Source organism: Amblyomma mixtum, chromosome 1 (assembly GCF_055824585.1).
Source record: "Amblyomma mixtum isolate Tamu chromosome 1, ASM5582458v1, whole genome shotgun sequence".
Classification (NCBI taxonomy): domain Eukaryota; kingdom Metazoa; phylum Arthropoda; class Arachnida; order Ixodida; family Ixodidae; genus Amblyomma; species Amblyomma mixtum.
In genome coordinates this window covers 173,239,490-173,266,514 of record NC_143012.1, presented here as the reverse complement: position 1 = coordinate 173,266,514, position 27,025 = coordinate 173,239,490, and the positions used below count along the sequence as shown (strand labels likewise).

The following is a 27,025-nucleotide window of genomic DNA, read 5'->3' as shown; positions in this document are numbered from 1 at the left end:
GATCGCTGTCGCAACTGATTATACGACTCGGTACGTCATCACGCGTGCTTTACCGTCCAGCTGCGCTACCGATGTTGCCGATTTTCTTCTGCAAGACGTCATCCCTCACCACGGCGCCCCTCGTCAACTGCTCACCGACCGCGGTCGTTATTTTCTATCCAGAGTAGTTCACGACATTCTTCGTTCGTGTGACACGCAGCACCAGCTCGCGACAGCTTACCACCCACAAACCAATGGGCTTACGGAAAGGTTCAACCGCACGCTCACCGACATGTTAGCCATGTGCGTATCGCCAGACCACCGAGATTGGGACGCAGCCTTGCCTTATGTGACATTTGCATATAACTCATCCCTTCATGACAGAACAGGCTATTCTCCTTTCTACCTTTCGTTTGGTAGGCATCCCACCTTGCCTTTGGACACACTCTTGCCGCCGTCTTCAGCCCCCACCACTGCTTACGCTCGGGACGCCATCTCCCAGGCCACGCTGGCGCGCCAAATAGCACGTAGTAGGCTCCAAGCCTCTCAAGTTTCCCAGAAGTCAGCCTACGACCGCCGTCACCAGGCCGTCGAATTTACCCCAGGATCACTAGTCCTTCTCTGGACGCCCTCTCGCAGCGTCGGTCTCTCCGAGAAGCTCCTTTCGCACTACCGTGGCCCTTACCGTGTCGTGCGCCGTGTTACCGACGTGAACTATGAAATTGCTCCCCTTGAAACCTCGCCATCATCCTCTGGCGCCACCACCGACATCGTCCACGTCTGTCGCCTTAAACCTTATCACGACGCTCATACGTCGCCGCCCTAACGCCGAGACGGCGTTTCAGCAGCCGGGGGTCCTGATGCGGGTAGACGACGACGACAAAGAGCGATGGCACGGGTGCGAAGAGTAGAAGACGACAACGAAGTTCGGACTGTGTTCTCGGTGCCGCTCGCAGCTGTTCTTGTCTATTTGTAAATATCTGTAAATATATTCTTTCCCGCAACAATATTAATGTTGTGTTTTTATTTTTTTAGGAACTACCCGTTAACGACACAGAAGACGAGCTTTCTATCCAGGCGCTCAAACAGTTCCTAAAAAAAGAAACAAAAAAGATGTGGAGGACCAAAACATCACCGCTTGCAAGACGCCATGAGGCGTACTTTCGCAGAAAGAAGATGGATGGCACAAAGCATAGAGTTTCTTACTATTACCTAGAGGGAAAGGTGGCAGCCCGTCTAAGGGAGTTTGCATGGCGACCCCTCGAGACCACTTCAGCCACCATGGGCGCTCAAAGCATCACGGGGCGGTGAGCTACTTGTTGCGGAACTGCAACTTTTGGCCAAAAAATAACAGGAAAATAAAGCTTTTTGATAACTACAAACGTCCTAACATTCAATATCTTGTCTAATGATTGCAACAAACGGCCAGAAAAGCATTTAAGTGCAAAGTTTGCCCAAAATAAAAGATGACTAGCTTTCCTATTGGCCAAGTGATGAACACTAAAAAAAGTAATATTTCGTAATTAACAGGCGCACTTTTGAAAGTAAACATGTTTTCAAAAAAGATGTTGTTGCTTAGATACTTTAAGAGGTTTTTTAATGGCATTTCGGAAAAGTGAAACCTTTTATTGGCGTTGTGTGTCGTCGCGTTTTCACTACTATGGGTTTTGCCCACTGCGTTCGCACGATAGTCGTCTGCGCACACACGAACAGCGTTTTCGAAAGAAACGTCTTAGTAGTGCCACTCCATGTTCCCGAAAAATTACGACTGTGCCGCAACAAGTAGCTCACCGCCCCATGATGCTTTGGGCGTCCATGGTGGCTGAAGTGCAGCGCCGCCAGCTTTCCCTCTAGGTAATAGTAAGAAACTCTATGGCACAAAGCAATGCTACGGTACTGGAGGTGATAGAAGAGTACCCGGCGCTAGCAACACTAGAAGCTGTATGTAGCTTTTATCTGTTCCCTTCCATTTCACTCACGGGTCCGTCGTTAGCTGTCAATATCGCTCAGTAAAATCTCGGTCACGTGACCGATGTTTATGTGGCCACATCGATTAGACAGTCTCCCTGAGCGAACAGGTATGGAGGCAATTACCTTTTTTTTGTCATGGAGGTGCACGACGAGTTCACGAGACTCACAAAACAAAACGGAGAAGAAAATCTTCTTTCTTTCATTAACAAGCACGGCGAGAGACAGCTGGAGAGAGCCCGAAAACTGAAGAGTGCCGCGGCGATAATAAATGCCTACGACGAAGCCATCTCACGAGCAATGAGCGAAGAAGAAAAGAAGCGTGAAGGCAATAGAATGTATCTGTTAAACGTGAAATGTGCGCTGGCACTTAAATTGTTATTTACAGACTGCTTCGCAAGCGCTGCGCTGCAGTTGATGCCCTCTTTCGTGAAAGAAAATCCCAAGCGGTTTTTCAGTCAGGTGAGGTTGTCATAGCATGAGTATAAACCCCACTCACCTAATTCCTTTTTCCGTCTTTTTTTTCCTATGTTGGAGGAGAACTGCCAGTTACCAGCTGTTGTCGCCGCTGGCGATCCCTTCCAGCTATTCCCGCAGGTGGCGGCAGTGGAAGGCCTCAAAGTTGATACCGTCGATTTCATTTCAGCGTTGGCTTGTGTTTTTGAACTCTACTGGGTGTTCAACATGCATTACGATGCACAGCTTTGGCAAACATTTGCTCTACTGGAGTTAGCATTTTGTGTTGAAGCGTCGTTTGCGCCGGGAGTACTGGCTACAAGGCTGGTAACTTCGATGAAGTGAGTGGCAATAAATTGAAGCAAAAAGTGAATAGCTTTCAGTCTTCATTAGATGTGTCTTGCAAAACCTACAAGCATGCTTCCTTTTCTGCCATGTCTGGGCTGAGCAGTGCGCGTGCTGAGTACGCCGCGCCTAATTACGCTGCGTGCGAGTACGCTGCGCACCAGAGCCAAGCTCCACCTCCATTTTACAATATATATGTCGCACAGAGAAGCTGAACTGTAGGCTTCGAAACTCGTGTATTGTATCGTGTTTTTCTGCAAAACTTCACCAGCGCTGCGACGAGGAACAAGAACTTGTTCCTCGTCGTGAACTGGTGAAGTTTTGAAGATGTACCAACTAGCTCAAACCACGATTGTGTTTGTCTGCATTACGCGTGGGTGGTGCAAACTCTGCTTCGTAGGGCGGAGAGGAGTGCAGGGCGCAGATTACATTTTTTTTCCATTTGCACTAACATCTTTTTTGCACTAGAGAGGGATTGTGATTTCCCTGCACTGCACAGCTGTATTTTGCATGGAGTTTCACCGTACTATGTAGCCTCGACTAGCATTTCTCTGTGCCATATTTTTTCACCGCTAAAGGCCAATAAACCTTAAAGGCTACCAGGTAATAATAACACTAGTATTAATAGCTTGCGAAGGCCGGACGATTGTAATCGGAAACCAGTTTAAGTGATTCAAACAAAACTATTTGACGAAGTCTGGTTGGGAAAAATTAATTTAGGAGAAAGATTACTGACGCAACCACGGGCGAGGCGCAGCTTGGCATTTTAAGCCCTCATGTAGAAGATTTCCTGGCCAGCGGCCGCAAACCATAGTTGTAAGAAGAAGGAAGCGTCCCCAGGGAGCGATTAACATTCCTCCAAGTCTGTTGGAAGTGGCAAAACTCGAGTAGAAGCCTCCTGCGTGGGTTAGCCTCGGTTTCCAGCACAAGAGTGCCGTCAAAGTCAATTCGGTGTTGTCCGCTTTGTGTTGTCTCATTCTTTCCGCGAAATTCTTTGTCTCCCCTACGTACGAGGCCGGGCAGACCGAGGAGGGGGGGGGGGGGACAGAGAAGGCGTCCGATGGTGGTAGCCGGTTTGTGCGTTGTCAGCACCCCTTCTTTACCGCGAACACGAGCCAACGTCACGCTCACGCCTTCCACGTACGGAATGCAAACGTGTATTCGCTTCTGGCGCGTGCTCGGGAAAAGAATGGAGCTGTTTTTGTGTCGTCTTTTTTTTTTGACTAATGCGTCGGATGAAAGAACTGGAGTACCCATTTTTTGGAGATCGGAGACGACACGGTTCTTCTCTTTTTTACTGTCTTCATTTGAGGAACTTATGGTGTCGGCTCTCTTCAATAAAGATGTAGTGACAGATGCCTTGCGAGGAGTGGGATGGTTCGAACTCAAATGGAGGTACCGTCCCGTGTGGGTTCCTTTGCCGTGAATTGTGAGTAGAACATCGAGAAAAGGCAGACTGCCCTGCCCTGCACGTTCCACTGTAAACTGTTTGGACGGATCAGTTGAATTTAGATGGGTTAGGAGGTTGTCTATCTCCGACGTTTTCATCACACAAAAGCAGTGGTCTACATAGCGAAGGAACGACTTTGGCTTCAGGTTGAAGGTGGCAAGCGCCCGGGTTTCAACGTCTTTCATGGTTAAATTAGCCAATGTGACGGAGATCGACGCCCCTATGGCAGTTCCGGTTGTTTGATTGAAAAACTTTCCTTTATAGACCGTTTTCGGCGCGAGGAGGAAAATAGCCTCGAACCGGCGCGCGCGCGCAGCCGCTTCTCCTCCTCCTCTCCTACTGGTATGCGCGGACGGCGAAGTACGCGTTGAGTTACGTTCGTGTCCTGCTGTCTTTTGCACGAGAAAACAGTTTTTACGTGTTCTGACGCTGACTGTTAACATGAATCGTGAGCCGAGGTCATCAGGATACCACTGCGCTGTTGTTGGCTGCACCAACAGCTATTGCAAGCGAAAAAAACTAGCCGCCGAGCCATGAGCACAGCATCAACAGCCGCGGCGTCAGTGCGGCTGCGACGTGTTCCACCTGCATCGCTTTCCGTCAGATGAAGACGAGCGATGTCTTTGGCTGGCTAGCGTTAACAGAAAGGATTTTGTGCCTCCTTGATGTCACATGCTTTCTTCTCTAGCAAATAAAAAATGATGTGTGGCATCCGGACGTTTGGCCACTTCAGTCAGTGACAACAGTTGGATGCCTGTACAGCTCGTGTCCTGCAGACAAGTATGAAGGCCACAGTATCAGAGCAATGGAAGTAGATAGCTCAGATAAGCAGAAAAAAGACCTCTCCGAAGTTTTTGCTTCATGCTAAGTATGACAGCAAATGATATGCGATATTACAGCACTGCCGAGCAGTCATGGGCAGTATCGAAGATACATGTATCTTCGATACTATCTTTCGATACATTATGTGTATCGGTATTAGGTATCGCGTGCTGTAAACTAGAGTATCGGAGTATCGGTATCGAAAATACATTTTTAGTGTATCGTGTATTTTACGATACTCGATACAAAAAAAAACTGTAAAAGCGCTCGCTCAGGCTGTAGTACAAGACGGGCGGCAGCACCTTCGCTGCTTTTTAGCTAACTCCCAAGCTACCACTTCTGGATCAGCGTTTCTCGGAGTTAGGAATGGATTCACCCGCAGGTTTGACCATCTTTTGAAGATGAAACCGAGTGCAGAAGCGGCAACAGTTGCTGCTGTTCTACACCCCTATTTCAAGTTGCGGTGGTTGCCAGCAGAAATGGAAGACTTCCACCGTCATGCCCAGAAGCTTACAGAAGATGCTGTTGTCGACTATGTCAGCACAACACAAGCCGCGCATTCTCCGCACGCGAGGCAGTGGGATCATCGGCGCCAGCAGCATCAAATGCGTCAGCTGACGCATTCTTTACATTTGAAGAGACAAGCGGTATAACCAGCCGTAGCTCTCAGAAGGCGTTAGTGAAGCTTCAGTTTCTCAATTATTTACAAGATCCTCGAGTTGATGTGGCTATGCTTCATTCTTATCCACTGATAAGAGGCGCCTTCGTCTAGTATAATACTGCGACGTGCTCGTCTACTCCTGCAGAGAGGCTTTTTTTCATTTGCCTCCCTTATAGCACGCCCACATCGCGGGGCTTTTTCGGACCGGCGGTTCGAGCAAATGTTGTTACTTAAGACCTTCAAGTAAACGTAACGAATACCTTTAGCCTAATAAAAACGTTCATCCATTTTACTTGTTGTTGTTTTAATTCCAGCTTTTCAAGAATAGTTTCAGCTTCAGAAGTTTGCTATCGCAGTACTGGCAAACTAACTGTTCGGTTCCCAAGCGCACGGAGCTTGCATCATTTAGTCTGATCAAAGGCACAGGCCATCGGGTAAGTACTCTATAGTATCGAATCGAAAACAAACGTTTCAGGTTTATTCATATAGCCAAGTGCTCACAGACTGGTTCGCATGGGGAACTTTGGGTGAAATGATTTTTCGCTAGGCTGCTTACGGAAGCGATCACTTCAACATATACCGGGTGTCCCAGCTAAATGTAACCAAACTTTTAAAAAAGGCGAAGTGTCCTAGTCATGCAGTGAAACCAACTCACGGTTGTTCATAGTCGCGTGGCCTAGTCTTGAGTATTTTTTCGCTCTTCAAAGTTAATTAATTAGATAAGTTTAATTAGCCACCTTTTTAATTATTAACTTCAGGAAGAAAGTGTCTGTGCAAAAATGTTAGATCACCTCGAAAAACCGCTAGTAGTGCTGTTTCCGTCAAGTTACGATTTACATAGCTTCATTTATTGGCATTAAAAGAAAGTTGTCACGTGTCCAGCTGCTCGCTCACTTCTCTGCCCCAATGTGCACCCAAAGTCTCATCGAGGAGAGGACTTCAGAAAAAAATGGATTTTATTCTTTAAGGCCCGTCGTGGGACGTTGAAGTGGCACAGTTGTCATGTGGAAGCTTTTTCTTGTTGTGCGGGTTATGGTTAAAGGGCGGTAAAAAAACTACTTTACGTAAATATTACTTTGCTGCAAATGTCTCAGTAAGCTGTTTCTCGAAGCGATCTACAACTTTTCCATTGACACTGTTCCTGAAGTCAATAAATAAAAAAGTTATTTAATTAAGCTTAACTAATTAGTGAACCTTGAAGAATGAAAAAAATACTGTGGTCTAGGTCACGCGACTCTAAACAACCCTCATTTGGTTTCAGATGGCTAGGACACCCCGTGTTTTTTAAAAGCTTGGTTACATTTAGCTGGGACACCTGGTATATGGCTTTAGTCCAAATTAAAGTTCTAACAAGGCCAACTGCGCAGAAAGCGGGGCTTCAACAGATCCATGCCGTCGGATTCATTTATAAGTCCTTTCAGGAAACGTGCTCCATAGAAATACACTAAAGGTTACAGAAACCACGCGTACATTTCCTAAGTTCTCCAATTATATTACCGGAATTATTAGACAGTAATTTCAGTTATGTAAACTTTGTTAGTCGTAATATAACCTGTATTATATTTCATATTTTAGTGATGTATCGAAGTATCGAAGACACAGTATCGAGTATCTGTATCGAAAATTGATTTCGGTACTGTATCTTGTATCTGTATCGGAGATACAATTTTCAAAGGTATCGAGTATCGTATCGAAGATACTATTTTGAAGTATCTTGCCCAGCCCTGCTGCCGAGTAAGCAATGTTGTTGCAGCAGTGTTGTTACCGCGAACAACTGGGCTTTGGCAGAAGCAAAAAAGCGTGCTCACTGCACCAGTCGTCAAGATACCAAAAACTTGTGTGAAGACGCATAGCGTGCTTAACGACGACCGCAAACGCGCTTGCTCACCAAAGTACAATGGAGCTGCGGGTGGCGTGGCGAATTTCTGCTGCCGCGGGGCAAATACCCATGCAACCTCTCATCTAACTTTCTCTGTTTAGTGTGGACATTTATTTAGGGCCGCAACATTTTTCTTTCCACGAGTGAAGAGTGGACACGTACGCGAAAAAAAGCGGCGAGGCAGCGAGAACGACCATTGCTCGTGCTCGCTCGGTGGCCAAGCACCCAAGCAAGCAATGATGACATACGCGATGTCAACTAGCCTAGAATGTGCTTTCGTTGGTGCCTGCCCACTCTGGCTTAGTAAACATTCTTGCATCTACCACCTATACCTGCTCGTAAGCGAGCATTTATCTCGAAGTGATAACAAGCTGAAAGGCAGAGAGGACGCCAGGCATCAGACGCCTGAATCTGGCACGATGCGTATCTCGCTGAGAAGTGCACTGTAATACCTGCCTGAAATTGTGAAGTGTATACGGGTCAGCTTTCACGAAAGAAACTCATCAACGTAAACATTCATGAAGTGACTTTGTTATGCTGGCGGTAATCGTACTCTATCGAACTCAATCAGATAGCATAAAAGAAGCTTGGCGGCTGCCTGTGTGGCTTCTTCGACCGCCGTCGTAGGTAGCGATGCGACCGTTGCTATGCACTAGAGCAAACAAACAACTCGTAAACAAGTTTCGTTGGCCTAGGTTAGTCATCGGAACGACGGTGGAAGTGCCTCCTGCCCCATAATCCGATGGAGTTCCGGCCATCACTAAACCAAACGGCGCCAGTCTTGCTAGAAAAGCTTTTCCCGTCACCCAGGCGCATTTCTAGCATACACACACACGCACAAAAAATGAGAAGCTCCGCAACGCCAATTTGCGACGCCTCCGTACTGCACCGTGGAGGCAGCACAAATGCGCGCGCGCACACCAGCATGGCGCTAGGGACAAGAACAGAACATAGACGGCGCCACCTCCCCAAAATGGCGGCGCTCTAGGTAAAATGCCCACTGCACCAGCGCCACTTCTCCCCTGCCGGTCATTTTGGCGCGTGCTGCTCGCGCGGCTGGCACACTCTCTCATTGTGAGCACGCGCCGTCCTGCTCGCGGGCGCACAAAAGCGGTGTTGCCGCTCGCTGTGAGTCATGGTTGGAATTCCGCGACGTTCTAAGAGTGGAGAAACTTGTTGTGACAGCGGCTGTCACAGTAGTTCTCTGAACATCAACGGCCAAGGACTGCCCGTGGAATTCTATACATTTCCTGTACATGTCCTACAATCTTGGGGGAAAAAAATTAATATTGGAAAATTGTAACGTACAGTAATAGAAATATTGAAGATAATGGTCTTAAAAATTTTTCATTGCTCTTATCAAGCAGTTGACGATAGGAAAAACGATAGGAAATGGATGAGAACGAGAAACGGCAGGCCTCGATAACTGCTGTGGGCAGGGTGAAGTAAGCGTTTTTCTGTTGCTAAACACGTTTGGTATGTTGCACGCGTAATATTCTGAGCAGTTTTTTCTGTAATTCACTAAGCATGCAGTGTTTAGTAAAGCTCGCGCTAACGAAACTAATTTTTAAGGCGGAAGCCTTTAATGTCTCATCGTTGTAAGCAGCAGTTGTCGACAGAAAATGTCACGCTTTTCAGTTGGTGGAAACGGTCTTGACGTCACAGTGCGCGAATTTCAAACGGGGCCAATTGTACTTTGGCTAGTAACCATGCAACCAATTGAAGGGATCGTATAGTGATGCTCCAAGTAGGACTGAGCTTAGTTAATTGCTTAATTACTTAATTAGCCTAATTAGCCTTACTAGTCAGGCCATATAGATAAATAAAAACGATTAAGAAATTGGTCGAGCTCAGGAATCGAACCCCGGTCTTCGGCGTGAGAGACGAGCATACTATCCACTCCGCCATGCCAGCTAGATGGTTTGGAATGAACAAAGGCGCGTCTAGTGAATACGGTGTCTTCACTCACTCTCACCCTCCTCCATTCCCTTCCGGCGAGGTTTAGGTGTCCACCGAAAAATGAGAGACAGATACATTTCCTTTCCTCAAAAACCAATATACCGACGAGCGAGGCGTAGAACCGAATGGGCGATGGCGTTCTATGGACTCCTTGGCAGCGTTGCAAGACGCTGTCGCGTTCCACTCTTAGGGGCGAAGCTTAACATCTTAACCACACATCAGTGACCACACTTTAGGTCAAAAAAGTGCCACCCTGAATTTTGTGAGACAGTTACTGCGTAATTTCCTTTCCTCAAATACAATTTTCATTTTCTTCATTACGGCTCCTCTTTATCTATCTTCTTTCACTCCCACTTCCTCCCTTCCTCTACGGTGCGGTTCAGGTGTCCACCGAGATGACAGAGAATTACTGCGCCATTTCCTTTCCTCAAAAAGCGTTGCGTTCAAACGGCAAGGCATCGCGCCGAACGGATGGTGGCGTTCCGTGCACTCCCTGGCAGCGCTACAACGCGCTGTCGCGTTCCACTCCTAAAGGCGAAGCTTAAGCATCATTAATTAGCAGGTAATTAGTATTCAGGCATTAATCAGTAATTAACCATTAATTAGTGATTTGTCATCACTTAGTAATTAGTACTCAATTATATGTGACGCCACCAGTGCCACAGAAACAGCGAAGGTGGTGCGGAAAACGCTTCCGCCTCTACCCACTTTAGACAGGCAAAGTGCCCCCTGAATTTTTTTTGCCATTTTTTATTTTGGAGGCTGACCACATCAGGTGGCGGCGTTATGCAGACGCGTGTGAGGCAAGGTCAGTGATCGCCTCAATGTTCAGACTTGTGACGCCTGGCTCAATTTTCGAAGCTGCTTTACATGTAAAAAAATTCTAAAAATAAAAATAATCAAAATGTTTGCTTGTATATGAATGAGCGTTTCCATATGAGCGATGGCTCTGCAAATTAATTGTTTTGGGGATGCGCGTGCGCTGTAATCAGCATTAAAATAAATATACCAACCGCTTATCTCCGTTGTAGCGTTTGACCAAACTAGAGCATTTTTTCTCTTAGCCGTATATAGCAAGCAGCTGGTAGGAGCATTTCGTGCGTGTTTTCGTTTTTGTCTTCAGTCTCTCATGTCTCCTTAAGGCCACTTTATTTGAAGTTAAAATAAAAATTATTTCCATTATTATTCAGCGAAACACGTAAAAAAATCCTTATTATTTGGGCAACAAACCTGCATGCACCGAACTGCTCAGCCACCTAACGAAATTAAGTATCTTGCGAAGATGGCTGCGCCAAAACAAATGGTATTTACCTCTAATTCCATGTCTTAAATGATCTCGTCATTTACTTGCGATACACATTTCGCCGTTACGGTACCGGCTTTTTCGTCAACCATCTGCTTTACGGAGTGGGTCTGATCCACTAGCAGTTCTTTTTTTCAAGTTTGCGCAGCGAAAAAAAAATCACTGTCCACTATTTCTTTTAACCTACATCTCAGAGCGTACTGCTGCGACAGAAAGAAATGCGAACAGCGCGGTGCCTAGGAGCTCCGCTGTTGGAATTTATTTTCGTCACTCTTATACTTGGCTCGCAACAAAAATACGCTAGAGACATCCGTGATACAATAATGTACCACTCTAGCGTCTTTTTGTTACTACCGGGCGCCGTGCTATTCGCATTTATTTCTAGCGCTCCTGTACATTTTGCTAATCCTCTGAAGCTCGTCAGCGTTCAAGCACGAGGGAAAAAAGCCAAAAAAGCTCGCGACTGAACAAAGAGATTTGCAGGCTGGCCAACACGTGCAAAGTACGTGCAGAACTGGCTACTTTTCGGGAGACAGCGCGCTGCTCGCGCAGCTACTCAATGGGAGGGGTGACCGGTTTGCCCAGTCAAAAATGCGGAGCCGGCCGGAGAGGGCGCATTTCACTGGCGTCCGCAGCGCCCTCCTGCGAAGCTGCGGATTCTTTTACCCTCACACGCAGGCTGCTGGCGCGCCCCTACTCTAGACACCAGTCGCCATCTATCGACGTGCGCGGACCGATGGACTGCGGATCGCGCCGGCGCCGCGCGTAGAATGCATGTTTACGTGTTCGCTTCTGTCGTTGTAGTGCTTCGTCATAACGTATGTGGTGTGTGCTGTGCGTCACTACTCACATTTTCGCTCTACCAGACACTACTGCGGTTATCTTGCGCGCAGTTAGTCGTTAGCGTGACATCTCCGAGTTTTTTTCCGTTCATTTGGATGTAAGTGCGGCTAGGGAGTGCCCGTCTGTCGCGTTGTTTGTGCCCACCATGATGATATTAATATTGATCATTAGCGCTCGTGTCCTGTCTTCACCTTTTCTGTGTCTCGTTTTTCGCGCTACGTTTTTCAATGGTGATATTCTGCTGGGTCAGGATTCTAAACGCTGGCACCACAGCGGCGACGCTGCTCCACCGAGCCACTGGTGCAGCGGCGCTGCTCAGGGAAATTCTGGAACAGTATTGCAAACAGCAAGGATTTTTCCCGCGGAGTAGTCGGCCAGGTAGCATACGGACTGGAAACCGGCACTTCTAAGCAGATTTCTGCGCTGGCGTGTCGTTTGTTGCCGTCTTTTGCGTGCGCTATCATCTATGATAATTTTAGGCGCAGGAATGTGGATTTACTGATTTTAATCAGTGGTGTAGTAAATGGATAGGCGAGCTGCAGACTGAAGGTTGTCCCGACGAAGCGCGTGTTTTCGATCACCTCCTTGCGCTGAGCCAGCGCCTCCTCTATACTTTCTGTGCCTGGGCGAACGCTCTCCTCAGGCCGTCGGGCGCTAGCTCCGCCGCCGCTCGCGGCTGCCGCAAGGAGGCGCTGTGTGAGTAGAATACGTAGGGTGCCTCGATGCGCGCGCGCGCGCATCGAGGCACCCTAAAGGCCGGTTCACATGCAAGCGACTGAGCGATTGAGCGACGCGTCGCAGCGAAAATTTCCAACTTGTTGAAACCTCGCTGCTCGTCGCAGCGACGACTCAAAACAGGTTTTTCCGCCGCGGCGACAGGATTCGCTAGCATTTTCGCTGTCATGTGAAACAGGCTTAAGAATACGTCGCGCGCGGCGGGTGCCTCGATGCCCGCGCTCATCGAGGATACGAGAAGCTCGGCTACTGCTGATCGGCCGCGCGGAGAACGATTCTTGTTTCTTTTTCAAGGATCAGGCTCGGCGCACTTCTGCCGTGTCATTTTCAGCTGCAGGGCCAACCATTACGTTCGTGAAGGACGTTTATTGGTGGTTCGTGCTTCACGATATCAGCAACAGGACGCAGCACATACACGAACATTTTCCGGATGCTCGCCAATTCGACGACAGTGCTGATCCGCGGCTTGAATGGCTTGAAGTCACTTTCCGTATGTATTTAGAAGGGCTAAAAAAATAGATCTGGGCATACCCGTGAATTTCTCGCAGACGAAACCTATCAGGCAATTCTGATCACTACCTATTCTACAGTGGCGTGTGTCAAATATCTGCAATAGGATCGCTGCTGAATTTTCGGGTGGGGACGAAAAAGAACTCATCAGTCAGCATGCTGACTGAAGAGTTCTTTTTCGTCCCCACCCGAAAATTCAGCAGCGATCCTATTGAATCCTTGTTTGGTAGTTTGCGAATGTCATCCGGGTGTAACGACATGTTGGTTGTTGGGGCTGCATTGTCAGGTCTCGAAAAGCTACTGAAGACCGGGATCGCTGCGTCTAATTCAGTATCCAATATTGGCCACAAAGAATGTGCTTCGATACCAAGACTCCTACCCGCTGACGTCCTTTCTTCTGCGCAACCAACTTCTACTTCAGCTCCAAAGCCTCCCCTGATGTCGACTGTGCAAGCAGCGCCAAAGCTGTCGAGACCAAGATTGGTGCTTCTGAGGCCTACTACCACAATTTTTCCACAGCACCTGCCGTCGCTTCAGATCTCTGCTACCGCTTATGTGGGCGGTTACATTGCACGAGTTGTTGGCGAGCATATGGATTGCGAGAACTGCCTTACTTTCTGCACGAAGCCGGTTAGCAACCAGCCACTCCTTCAGTTCACCCGCAGCCAAGACCGAGGTGGGCTGCTCTACCCGTCAGATCAACCTCTCGTCGTTCTCGACACATTAAGAGCTTTTGCTGACCGCCCCCTGCAGGACGATCAGACCTTGAAAAAGCCTATCACTACATTAGTAGAGCACGCTGTGCCAGCCCTTTGTGCTTCAAAGTTGCTGAAGTGCAAGAGCGATGGCATCAACGAACTCATGAACCTTATATCGGTTCGTTTCCTGAGGCCGCTTCTCTGCAACTACGCATTCAATGTCAGTACGTGACAAGCATGACATAGTTAAACATTTCACAAAAAAGCCCCTTTCGCGAAAGTACGCGAGGCTCTGAGGATGGCGTACGTTTTACTGCCGTGTAGAAGTTAGCCTCCACAATAAATACTTTTTTTTCGAGTTTGAGTAAGTGTTGACTCACAACGCACTGATATTGAGTATATGAACCTCTATATCTGCGCAGCGTTATGTGCAGGCATATGATGCAGCGTCTCACGTTACATAGCTGGTGGCACTGACAGCAGGGAGCATTTTTCGCGCGTACCATACACGCTCAAGTTGAGCGTCAACGATGCGATTCGAGACACCGTGCAGTCTTGCAGGAAGTGTGCGGCAGATCAAATGATGAAACCAGTTGGCAAAGCTGCACATTTTCTGGCGCCAACTCTGGCCTCGGTGGCGACAATGGTAACTCAAAAACTTTAAGAAGGAAACGCGGGATCAGGTACCGCCTTGGAAGCAGTCTAACGGCTTTACGTGCTACTTACATGAGTAAACAACAGCACGCGACGGAGCTCTTGCAGAGCCCAAGCTTTCAGTATTAGCTGCTGCCAAGCACTGCTTTCAAATAGAGACCCTCAGACAAGCGAACTTAAAGGTGACAGAACAATTTTCCACGCAGTGGATTTAAGCAGGCGCGCGCTGTCATATCAGCGCAGCAGAGGACGCGCGAGCGCATTGCACTGCAGTAGCCGTGAAAGACACGACTAAAATGGTCCGATTACCCTTAGCGACAAGTGCTTCTGAGCTCCTTTTTAAAAAAAAGTTTTGATTGTACTTGAAACAACATGAATGTAGCCGAAAACTCAACGACAGAACAACTGCGAACGGTCTGCGTTTCAATGAGCGACGGAGCGACGGCGCGGCAGTGATCCTACTCCGGTGGCGGCGCGTGGCGGCGAAAGGCCGTACTAGCCCCGACGGCGGGCTCCCACTGTTCGCCTCTCGTTCTCCCAGGCACAGAAAGTATAGAGGAGGCGCTGGCTGTGCTTGCTCTAGTTTCCATTAAACACATTTCATGCACAGGATTGTAAGCACGACCGCTACCGATTTCAGTTGCTCTTTCCGCACGCATGTCATAGGGATCGGGGGGGGGGGGGGAAAGGATTTACCGTAGTGTCTTTCTGCTTTTGCTATCTACCGTAATCATAGGAAAATATGCGCGATTTTAATACATTCATTCACACTTAGCCAAACGCCTACGCAACGCTGTCACACGCGGCGAGAGCTACAGAATAAAATGAGCGCGATTTCGGACCTCAGAATTCGTGAAAGCTGGATTCGGTGCTAATATCTATTCAAGATTTGATAATTTGAGCAAAAGTACGTTTTTACGCATCAGGTTGCATAAACGATGACAAATTTTGTTTTTCGTTGGCGCTGCGACTCAGTTAAGCTCACCGCGGTAATTTAATTGTTGATAAACTGGCGCAGCATGCATGCGACAAGAAAGCCCTGTTTGTGGGTGGTACTTTATGGTCGAAGGATTAAGAGTGCATGGGAATTGGAACTGCATGCTAGCCGCACACCTAATACTTGATATTGAACAAAAAGTTTTCTTTTTTTTGCAGTGGAGCACCAAGACGGTAGCGATATAAGCACGAGCGCGTTCTAAGGTCAGCACAATTCACGTGAATGTCAAACTAAATGTCATTAAAACGCAACAATGTGCTCTCTTTAATAACGTGAATACTTCCTGCAACACAGCCACGCTGCGGAAGTATGCTCGGCAATGTTTTTTTAGCTCCCGAAGCGCGGCTATATGCAGGCGCGGCCGCGGAGCTGCCGCCGCCCCGCAGTCCCCAAAGAAGCGCCCGCACCGCGGCGCACCAGTCGGCGGAAAATGGCCGCGCCCAGAAGCGGGTCTGGATTCTGGTTTTAATGCTGGTCTATACAGTGCTTGGCTTAGCTTGGCTTGTTCAAAGAACGCGACAGTCGACAATAGAGGAAGTCGTATGGTACGGTCAACCTTGGAATGCAGGAGAAGGCTTCCTAGAAAGAAAGGAAAAAAAAACAAGACTGCGGACATTCACGCCGAGGTTGAGAGGAGGATGCCCTCTCCCGAACAACACGTAGGGCGGGATCCCTGCTCTCTGGTTGGAAAGGTGTGTGTCATTTCTTCGTGTGTCCGTGTTTCGTAGCGCTCTTTCTTCCTTTAAATGCATTACCAACTAGCCCGGAACCTTGCTCTTCTCAACAGCCTCTACCCCTTCGAAAAAAGAAAGCTTTACCCAAGGAGAAGCAGAAAGGAATTGGACGCGCACCCTCCAAAGTAGTAGCATGTAGCTAATGCGAGACGCCTCAAAGAGCAGTTGTATTGTGTTGTGTTGGGTTTTATGGCGCATAAGCGACTGAGGCTTGTAGGGTCTGCTCGCGGGCAGGTCAAATCTCGCGCCGCTCACCGCTGGTAGCCTCGGACCCCTTCATCCCGAGTGGCGGGGCGGGGAGAGCGAGGCTAGGAGAAAGCCTTTATAAGGCGAGACCGGGAAGGCTCGCGCCCTCTCGCTCTTGGACCAGCCCTGCCAAAGGACCACCTGACCCAGCTGCCCCAACGACGACCGGCCCCCCTGATGTGAGAATAAACCGTTTGTACAAGGTCCTGCCTCGAGTGACTGCCTGTGCGTCCCCGCGCAGAGGAATCGCCCACAAATAATGGCGCCCAGCGTGTGGCTTTAATTAACACCTTGTGGACGATTTCTCTGCCGATTTTGGGACGTGCAGCCAGACTCGTGGCAGGCCCTCTTTGTTCGGGGCCACGCCGGACCGATAGGGTTAAGGAGCGGGTCAGGCGGAATGTTCGCGGGGTAGCGACTTGTGTAGTGTTGTAAATTTGTTAGGGGTTTTGTGTTATTTATGTAGTTTTCGGGCGTTTTGTGTTGTGTATTTCCGCGTGTTTGTAGATAGATTGTTGTGTATGTGAATGTTCTTGTTGCCATGAGCAGTTAGCCGGTGCGGCCGGACAGTTAGCGCGAACTATGCCTCCCAGAAAGAATGTTTCAGCCACGGCTTTGGATGGCGGGGCAGCCGGTAGTGAGACGGCCGACGCGGCGGCCGTAATGGGGCAGGTGACTGAGATGTTTGCCGCATTAGCCCGTCAGCTCGGTTCGGTGGCTGGCGCCAACCAGGCCGCAGCATCGGTACCATCGGCGACAGCATCGCGCCCGCGGATAAATATGGAGGTCCCCTCCTTTTCCGGGTACACGGACGCGAAATCAGTCCACGAGTTTCTACAACAACTCGAGGACTACCAGACGGCTCTGGGCGCCACAGATGACGTAATGCTAGGGCAGGTCCTGCCTGTAGCACTCGTCGAGAGCGCGACGCGATGGAGGCGCTGCCAGCCGACTTTCCAGTCGATGGCGGACTTCAAAGACCGTTTCCGCGCCGAGTTCTTGCCGCCTGATTATGAGCGCCGGGTGCTGGAGGAGCTCGCGTTGCGCACCCAACACCCAGAGGAAAGCCTCCTCGAGTACGTACGCGCAATGCAAGAGCTGTACAAGAGGGCAGATCCGACGGCAACCGACCGAGATCAGGTTGCGCGTGTGATCAGGCAGTGCCATCCACGCTTCAAGCCGTATCTGCGAGGCCGCAGTTTTACAAACCTCGAGGCCCTAGCGCAGGTGCCAGGAGGCCAAGACCGTGCAGGCGGATTTACTAGCCGAACTGCGCTACCAGCCGCCCCCCAGGCAGGCCGAATCGCTGGAACCGGGATGCGCATGGGATGGAGGCCGAGAATGCGCGATGAGGGCTCGGCGCGCCGAGGTAATGGCCGTGGAAAGGCAGGCGGAACCCCCTGTTGTCCCTCGCGCGCTGGACCCGTACGCATTCGAGCAGCGGCGCCGTGCCGGCCTCACAGGCCACGCGCCGAGCGAGCGTCAGGAATGCGCGGAGAAAGGGGAGAGTCGGCCCCAACCGCTTCGTGGAACGAGGGGTCCTCCGTCCACGCGGCGGGTGAACGACCGGCTTTGCTGGAATTGCAACCAGCCCGGCCACGTGGCACGCGAATGCCAAGCTAGGCGTATGCAGGGAAACGCCAGGCGCTGGCGGTGATGTCTGGTGGCACCGGCCTTTCACCGTCAGCGGGAGAATTTCATGGTTGTCAAGGCGCTAGTCAGGAAAAGAACTCCCGCGCCGGCGACGGGGAGGCCTTTGTTCCGCTCGCCTGTAGAGCTCAGGGAGTCGTTCCGCGCTCAAGCCCTTTTATGCTAGTGCAGTTAGCGGGTCGATGCTACTCTGCACTCGTAGACACGGGCTCAACGCTGTCACTGGTCGGTGACGAGGTGTACGAGGCCTGCCGGATAGGTAACATCCGTGTCAGACCGGCCGAAACCCCGTTAAGCTTAGCAGCTGGGGCGGCAAAGGCACAGGGAGCAGTGCGTCCTACGATGCGCTCTGACGGCAGAAAGCGGAGACATCGCTTCGTCTATCTGCCTGGCTTGCCGATACCAGTAATTCTGGGAAGGGATTTTCTCTCGAGCGAAGGCATTGTGCTCGACATGGGGGAGAATGGCTATCGTTACAGCCAGCTCGCCCCCCTCATTCCCTTCGAAAGCGCATCCTTGCCCGGCTGTCCTGCATAAAAGGTGGTTGTCCACACCTGTGCGACAGAAAGGCAGGTGAGCTCCCTCGAGATGCTGAGAGACGGTGGCCCGTTAGAAGCGATTATTGCGTCTTTCTCAGGACCCAGTAGTCAGCGCCGAAGGCTCGCGGAAACTTTACTCCCGTTTTCGGATTGCTTCACGGAGAAACCGGGCAGAACCGACCTGCTTCAGCACGAGATTCAGACGGGTGATACGCGCCCTTTCAGGTGTAACCCGAGGCCGTTAAGTGCGCATAAGAGGCAGCTTCTCGACTGTGCCCTTGACGAGATGATTGACACCGGTGCGGTGAGACCCTCACGAAGTCCCTGGGCGTCACCAGTGGTTCTAGCACCGAAGAAAGATGGATCGGTCAGGCTGTGTGTTGATTATCGTAAGCTCAACTCACTGACGCCTACGGTTGCGTACCCTTTTCAGTCGATCGAGGCTGTGATGTACGCGTTAGGGAACGCGAGGTTCTTCACAGTCCTGGATGCAAGCAGAGGGTACCTGCAGATTGAGGTGGCCGAAGGTGACATTGAGAAAACCGCATTCACCTGCCACCGCGGGCTCTTCGAATTTACTCGACTCCCGTTTGGTTTGTCTAACGCCCCGAGCACGTTCATGCGACTGATGGACATCGTGCTGGGCGATGCAAGGTTCAACTACGCCATGGCGTACCTCGACGACGTTGTGATATTCTCACAGTCGTTCGAGGAGCACCTCATTCACCTGAATTCCGTTCTCGATAGAATGAGACGTGCCGGTCTAACCATCAATCCAAAGAAAGTGCAGTTGGCATCCAAGAGAGTGAACCTCTTGGGCTTTGTCGTGGATGATGGCACACTGAGACCGAATGATGACAAACTGCAGGCAATTCTGAACTACCCCTGCCCCATGGATGTGAAAAGCTTGCAGAGGTTTTTGGGGATGGTTGCGTTCTACAGGCAAATCATCCCGCGCTGTTCGGAGCTTGCAAGGCCGCTAAACCTGCTGTTGCGTAAAGGCTCGAAGTGGGTCTGGGGCAAGGAACAGAGTGACGCATTTGTTGCCTTGGCTCGCGCGATAGCGAATACCGCTAGTCTGCGCCTCCCCGACCTGAACAAGCAGTTTGTCTTGCAGACAGACGCTAGTGACTACGGTGTTGGAGCTGTTTTGTTGCAGGAACACAAAGGCAAACTGCGCCCTGTCGCGTTCGCTAGTCGCAAGGTCACATCGGCGGAGCGGAATTACTCCGTGACCGAAAAGGAATGCCTGGCGATCATGTTCGCATTGTCGAAGTTCGACATGTACCTAGACGGAGCGGTCTTCACCGTGCAGACAGATCATCAGGCATTGTCTTGGTTAAAGAGGCTCAAGAACCCCGCAGGCAGACTCGCGAGATGGGCGCTGACGTTGCAACGTTACGCGTACGCCATCGAGTACCGCCGGGGCAGCTTGAACAAGGTGGCCGATGCTTTATCGCGCGCACCGTGGAATGCTGGCGGAAGCGCTTCAGAGGCGCAGCCCAGCTTTGTAAAAAGCGGCGTCACCGCTGTTGGAGAGGACGAGAGGCCGGACGGGAGTGTCGCGCCCGGTTTGACGAAAGAGGAGACGGACAAAGGTCCCGCACGGTGCTGTGACGGAAGGGAAACACAGCAGCTCGTGGCGGCGACCGCTCGCCTGCCTAGGAGCGAGGCAGAAAGAAATCTGTTTCGGGGAGTAGCGGTCAGTAGAGAAGAGCTGATCGATGCCCAGAAAGCAGACGGTCTTTGCCAGCGGGTGCTGAAGGAGCTTGCGAGCAGCGCAGCTTGCACCGGGAACGCTGAGGGCAAGTACGACGCGTATCTGCTGGGCGATGATGGCTTGCTGCTCCGCTACATCCCTCAACTTGACGAGGAAGAGGCGATAGCATCCCCTTTCCGAGTCGTGGTCCCGAGAAGGTTGCGGAAACGGTTCCTGCAGTACTTCCATGGCTCAGCGCTGGCAGGCCATGGCAGCGGCAGTAAGACTTACCACAAGTTATGCCGTGTCGCGACCTGGCCAGGCATGAGAAAGGATGTGCTGGGATACGCCCGTACCTGCCCGGTATGCCAGGTAGCCAAGCCTCGGGCGGGCAAGCCCGCTGGCATGATGAAGGCGGTAGTTAGCAACTACCCGTGGCAAGTGGTCGCGTGCGATATCATGGGACCCCTCCCTCGGTCCGCGCGCGGAAACCAATGCATCCTGGTAATAACGGACCACTATTCCAAGTGGGTTGAGGTTTTCCCCCTTAGGAAGCTTGTGTCGGAACGAATTTGGGAAAAACTGTTGGAGACTTTCACTCGTTTCGGTTTCCCTTCCGACCTGATTACAGACAATGCTTCGTATTTCACAAGCAAAGTCTTTGTAGACTCTTGTCGGGCGCTTCAAATCCGCCACAGGAGAACGAGTCCCTACCACGCTCAGAGCAACATAACCGAGCGGGTGAATCGAAATCTGAAGAGCATGCTGGTCGCGACGACCGAGCAGCACAGAGATTGGGACGCGCGGCTGTCCGAACTGGCGTTCTCTACAAGGACAACCGTGAACAGGTCAGTGGGTATTACACCCGCTTACTTGAATTTTGGGAGAGAGATCGCTTTTCCGCTAGAGAATGCCCTACTCGACGCGGCGGGGCCTGCGCCCCCTCCGCTTTCGCAGTACGCGGCAAGGCTCCGGGAGCGCCTGGAGGCAGCGCAGCGAGCAGCCCGCGAAAACCTCGATGTCGCGCGCATGGAGCAGGCGGATCAGTCAACAAAGGTCGCCGTCACGTCGTTTTCAACACGGGCGACTTAGTACTCAAGAGAACGCACCCACTTAGTAACGCAGCGCGCGGTTTCGCCGCGTCGCTAGCGCACAAGTGGGCTGGGCCGTACGAAGTTACGGCACGGACTACGCCGCTCACCTACCAGCTGCGGTTGTTGACAAACGGCGAAACCGCCGGTCCGGTGCATGTCGCTGATTTGAAGGCTTTCCACCTTCGCAAGGACGATGGCTGCGAAGCGGTGGAAAATCAGCGCGATGCGGCGATCTCACCCCCGGGAGGACGAGCAGGTAGCGGTGCGGTTCGCAACCGACGCTACAACCTGAGGACCAGGTAGCACCCGTGTCTCTCGATCAATTGTCACTCGCAATGCTCTCGCCCTCTCAATATGCCTTCTAGGAAGCTCCAGCGGACCGACACCCGGGGCTCGGACTCCGGAAGGGATGGCAGACCACCGTCGAACGGTGGCCGCCATCAAGGCGCGCCACCCGGCCGGCGGCAGGGTCCACGCGAGTGGCGCCGGTTCCACGGCCGCGGTGGCCCCCACCGCCAGTCTAACCGCGCGCCTGACCACTGGAGAGAACCTCCCAGTGGTGCAGGACAACGCAAGAGGGCCAGTGACGACCAGGCGCAGGGCCCCCCTCAGCACCCAGCCGGCGCTTCGGCCGCCGAGCAGCCGCAACCCAAGCGGCCCAGGGTCCTGCGGCACGTGGCCACCTGGACCACGGTCGCCAACGGAGCGGCCATCTCTTACTGCGCGCGGTCCAGGTGGCGGGACCAGGCGCAGCCCCTTCGCGGCGGTGACCTCCAGGAAGTGCCGCAGCCTTTCCGCGGCCTGACCCTGGAGGAGAGGGACCAGGAGCCCCCGGCCGTGTTTAGTGACGAGGAGCGGGCCGGCCTGTGTTCCCTCTGCGGCACACTTGTGCACCGGCCCCGCCACGAGGCCGGTGCGCTGCATAGAGCGCGCAGGGAGGCGGCGGAAAAGCTCTTGGCGGCTGCAGCGCCATCCCCTGCTGCGCCACTGCAGAGGGGCAGCCCGGAGGAGGCGGCCCTCCGCATCCTCCAGTCCAGCCGCCCAGACCTGCTGTCCCCGGCGGCCGAGGAGCTTTGGAGGGTGCTGCCGGCAGCGCCCTCAGCGGAGCCAGGCGCCTCGCTCCCTCAGGCGGCTCGTGAGGAGCCCATCCAGCCAGCGGTGGGCGGCCCCCCGGCGAGCACCCCTCCCCCCTGCGACGACTCTATGGACCCGGACCCGGAGGTCATCGAACGCCTTCTGGCGGACCCCGGGACGGACGTTCGAGGGGGGGGGGGAGATGTAGGGTCTGCTCGCGGGCAGGTCAAATCTCGCGCCGCTCACCGCTGGTAGCCTCGGACCCCTTCAACCCGAGTGGCGGGGCGGGGAGAGCGAGGCTAGGAGAAAGCCTTTATAAGGCGAGACCGGGAAGGCAAGCGCCCTCTCGCTCTTGGACCAGCCCTGCCAAAGGACCACCTGACCCAGCTGCCCCAACGACGACCGGCCCCCCTGATGTGAGAATAAACCGTTTGTACAAAGTCCTGCCTCGAGTGACTGCCTGTGCGTCCCCGCGCAGAGAAATCGCCCACAGGCTATCATGCGCCAAGCTCAGGGTATCGAAAATTGTTTTATGTAGGATGTTATACAAAAGTCTAAATGAATGGCGGTGTAAAGGGCCTAAAAAGTTAATTCATGCAACCTAGTAAAAATATAAGACAGAATTTTAAAACTGCCTTATGGTAAAAGCTTTAAAGGGGTTCGGTAACCTCAGCAGCCATCCTTGGCTGAGCAAGGATCTCGAGGCCCCGAACCGATGGGATAGGGTCCTCAGCCATCTTCTCTGGAGTGAGAAAGTGGCTGGGGTGTTTCAAAAACAAATAAGGCAATAGGTTAAAATTTATAGTTTATCGAGAAAACCAGGTTCTTCTAAAAAGCTAAAAACGAAACTTATATCTACAAATGCATTGTCACCCAAGATTAGCATTGGATGGAGAGGAATTTGTTCATTATAAAATTGAGTGAAGTGCTTTTTTCTTAGTGTTTCGAGTTCTGAACATGATATTAAAATATGGATTAGTGTGAGTTCGTCTCCACATGTTTCGCAAAGAGGTTTGTCTTGTGTCGTCAGTAGGAAGTTATGTGTCAGGTGTGTGTGTCCTATGCGGAGCCGACATAAAATTACCTCCTTAAAACGCTCCTGGTGCGTACAGGTCTTCCATTCCCCTAGAACAGGTTTTACATAATGCAGCTTGTTGTTTATTTCATTGTCCCAAGTTCTCTGCCATATAGCTTTCAAGTTAGAATGTATTAATTTCATGCAGTCCTAGACGGTGTACTGACTTTTTGATTTCGTGACTGTGAGCTTCTGCAGCGTACAAGTCGGCTCTTTCATTTCCAACTAATCCAATATGGCTCGGCACCCAGCAGAATTTGATTGTGTGCCCCTGTGTTGTGATTTTTTCTATGTAGTGTATTATGCTCCCTATTAATGGTTCAGCTGCATTTTGCGGATGTAAAGCGGTGAGCAGGCTGAGTGAATCTGTGTAGATGATGCTGTTTTCGATACTGTTACTTAATATTCTATCAACAGCTACAGAAACAGCATAACATTCGGCGGTAAACATGGACGTACAGTTTGGCAGTCTTACTATTTTTTTCCAGTCCCCTTGTACCACCGCACTTCCTACATAATCCGCTGTTTTTGAGCCGTCTGTGTAAAATTCTGTGTGGTGAGCATATTTTTCTTGCAATGCCAAGTATTCCTGTAGTATGTGTTCGCGCGGCGTTTGTTTTTTCTGAAAACGCGTTGATGTAAGGTCACATACAGTGGGCAGGCTGTACCATGGGGGCAGTGGGTCGTGCATTGAGGTGATGTAAGGAAGGGTATCCAGTAATCCTAAACTCTGGCAACTGTCCTCGAAGCGTAGTAGTAGAGGTCTGATTGACTGGGGTCTGTTGTTGAACAGTGTTCTGGAGGTGCACTTTGTAACTATGGAATAACAGAGGTGTTTCGGTAGGGAACGGATTTTCAGGACGTATGCGCAAGTGAGCATTGTTCTTCTATCTGTAAGGGAGGGTTCATTGGTTTCTACATAGAGACTACTTATGGGGGATGTTCTATATGCACCAGTTGAGAGACGTAAACCAAGGTTATGTACTTTGTCCAGTCTCTTCAGATATGATGGCCTCGCAGAGCCATACACAACGCATCCATAATCTAGGGTGGAGCGTACTACTGAGCGGTATATTTGCAAAAGACATTTCCTATCAGATCCCCACCGCTTTCGTGAAAGTATTTTGAGCATATTCAGGGATTGGGAGGCTCTCTTTTTGATCATACGTATGTGTGGCAGAAATGAGAGTTTCTTGTCAAATGTTATGCCCAAAAATTTATGTTCATGTTTTACTGGAAGTACAGTGTCATTTAAATGCAAGGTGGGATCAGTCTGCAAACCTCTTTTGAGCGAGAAAAGGACAGCAACTGTTTTTTGTGGGGAGAACTTAAACCCACTTTTGTCTGCCCAAACCGAAAGTCGGTTTAATGTCAGTTGTATCTGTCGTTCACAGGTTGGTAGGCTGGACGATGTACATGCTATTTGAAGGTCATCGACATATAAAGAATGCATAATGGACTTTAGAAATATCTTGGCTATGGAATTTATTTTCACGAGAGAGAGGGTAGAACTTAAAATACACCCCTGCGGAACCCCATTCTCCTGAACGAATTTTTTGGAAAGGGTGGAACCTAGGCGTACATGAAAGGAACGCTCAGAAAGGAAGTCTTTTAAGCAGTTCAACATCCTTCCGCGGATACCCAGGTCTGCTAGGCCACGGGGTATACCAAACCTCCAGGTGGTGTCATAAGCTTTCTCCATATCAAAAAATATTGCTAGGCAGTGTTGTTTATGTATGAATGCTTCTCTAACTGTATTTTACAGGCGGACGAGATGGTCAGTTGTTGAACAAGATTTTTTGAAATCACATTGGTGGATGTCGAGAAGTTCACGTGTTCTAAGGACAAACATCAGCCTAATGTTAACAACGCTTTCGAACGATTTTGCGAGACAGCTTGTGAGGGCTATGGGCCTGTAACTGTTGGGGGAGGCTGGTGGGTTTCCGGGTTTCAAGAATGGTACAATAATGGCCTTTTCCATGCTTCAGGTATTTTTCCTGACATCCATATTTTGTTGAAAAAACTCAAAAGTGCTTCTACAGACGGCTGAGAAAGATGTGCCAACATTTGATAATGAATTTGATCAGGGCCGGGCGCGGTCTGTTTGCCAGCAGATAAAACTCTGTTTATTTCATGAATTGTAATAGAACTATTGTATGCTTCATTTGTGCAAGCGCTTTTAGGGAGTCTTTGTTTCTCAGATGTGTTTTTGTATTGTAGAAATTCTTGTGTGTAGTGTGAAGAGCTGGAAACGCTAGAGAAATGTTCGCCTAAGATGTCTGCTTGTTCCTCTATACTCGTTTGTGCACCAGGTGTTGTTAAAAAAGGAATTGTGAATGGTGAAAAGTTGCCATTTAATTTTCGAAAATGCTCACACATTTTTTTAGATGGGATCCGACTGTTGATAGATGAAACATAATATTGCCATGAAGCTTTCTCGGTACTGCGACGGACGTACCGAGCTTTAGCTTTTGCCTTTTTAAATTTTAAGAGATGTTCATGTGTCGGATACCTGCGGAATTTACCCCAAGCTCTATTTTGCTGTTTTTTTGCTTCTTTACAGTCTTTTGTCCACCATACTTTATGGTTTTGTCGCGCCATTCCTGACGACTGAGGAATAGCTGTGAGTGCGGCAGTTATGATACAATTAGTGAACTTTTCAATCATTTGGTCGATGGTGAGATTTTCTAAAACTATATTTTCTAAGGTTGCCTTTGCTCTAAAAAGTGACCAGTCGGCGAGGTGAAGCTTCCAGCGCCGTGGCCTTGCGGGGATTATTTCCGGTGGGGATGTTAAAGTGATTACTATAGGGAGGTGGTCGCTGCCATATGGGTTGTCAATGATATCCCATTTAAAATCATTAAAAACAGAAGGTGAGCTAAATGACAAGTCTAAAAAGGACATTTTCCCCGAGGTAGGGGAGCAGTAGGTGGCTTTTCCTGTATTTAAAAGACATACATTGTTTGTGATGATAAAATCTTCGATTATTTGACCCCTAGAGTCACAGCGCTCGCTTCCCCAAAAAGGGGAGTGAGCGTTGAAGTCCCCAACTACTAGATATGGTTCTGGAAGTTCATCAATGAGGCCTTGTAGATCGTGGACTGTTAGTGTGAGATGTGGAGGAATATATACAGAGCAGATTGTAATTGTTTTGTAGCTGACAATGCTGATGGCAACTGCCTCAAGTTTTGTTTTGAGTCTGATCTCTTGAGCAGGGACGCCGCTTTGTACGACAATCGCGACGCCTCCCGAGAGTCTATTTGCCTGCTCACGATCGCGTCTAAAAGTTTTATAATGCTTCAGGATGTTCATATGTTGTGGACCTAGATTGGTTTCCTGGAGACATAAGGCTACGGGTGACATTGACCCTAAAATGTTTTTTATGTCATCGTAATTTCTCAATATTTCTCTACAGTTCCACTGAACTGGAAAAGCCATGTTTTTGTTTTGGGGTAGGAGCAACGAGAGGTTTACTTATATTCTGGGGCCGTTATTCTTATATTCTGGGGGTAGCCTTGCCTTTTTCCGCTCAAGAGAGCTGTTCCGCCGCTGTAAAGCAGGCGGGCTGGGAGTTTGGTCCATCACCTCGGAAGAGGTGCTGGACGACCGCGAAGAAGCCGCGGGTGTGTGGGTGTCTGGCCTCCCCCGACGGGGG

General features: G+C 50.3%; 1 pseudogene; it reads right to left on the bottom strand.

Annotated features, from left to right (window-relative positions):
* Window positions 1-3,875: 3,875 nt before the first annotated feature.
* LOC149369837 (uncharacterized) lies at window positions 3,876-24,041 on the bottom strand (annotated as a pseudogene).
* Window positions 24,042-27,025: the final 2,984 nt, after the last annotated feature.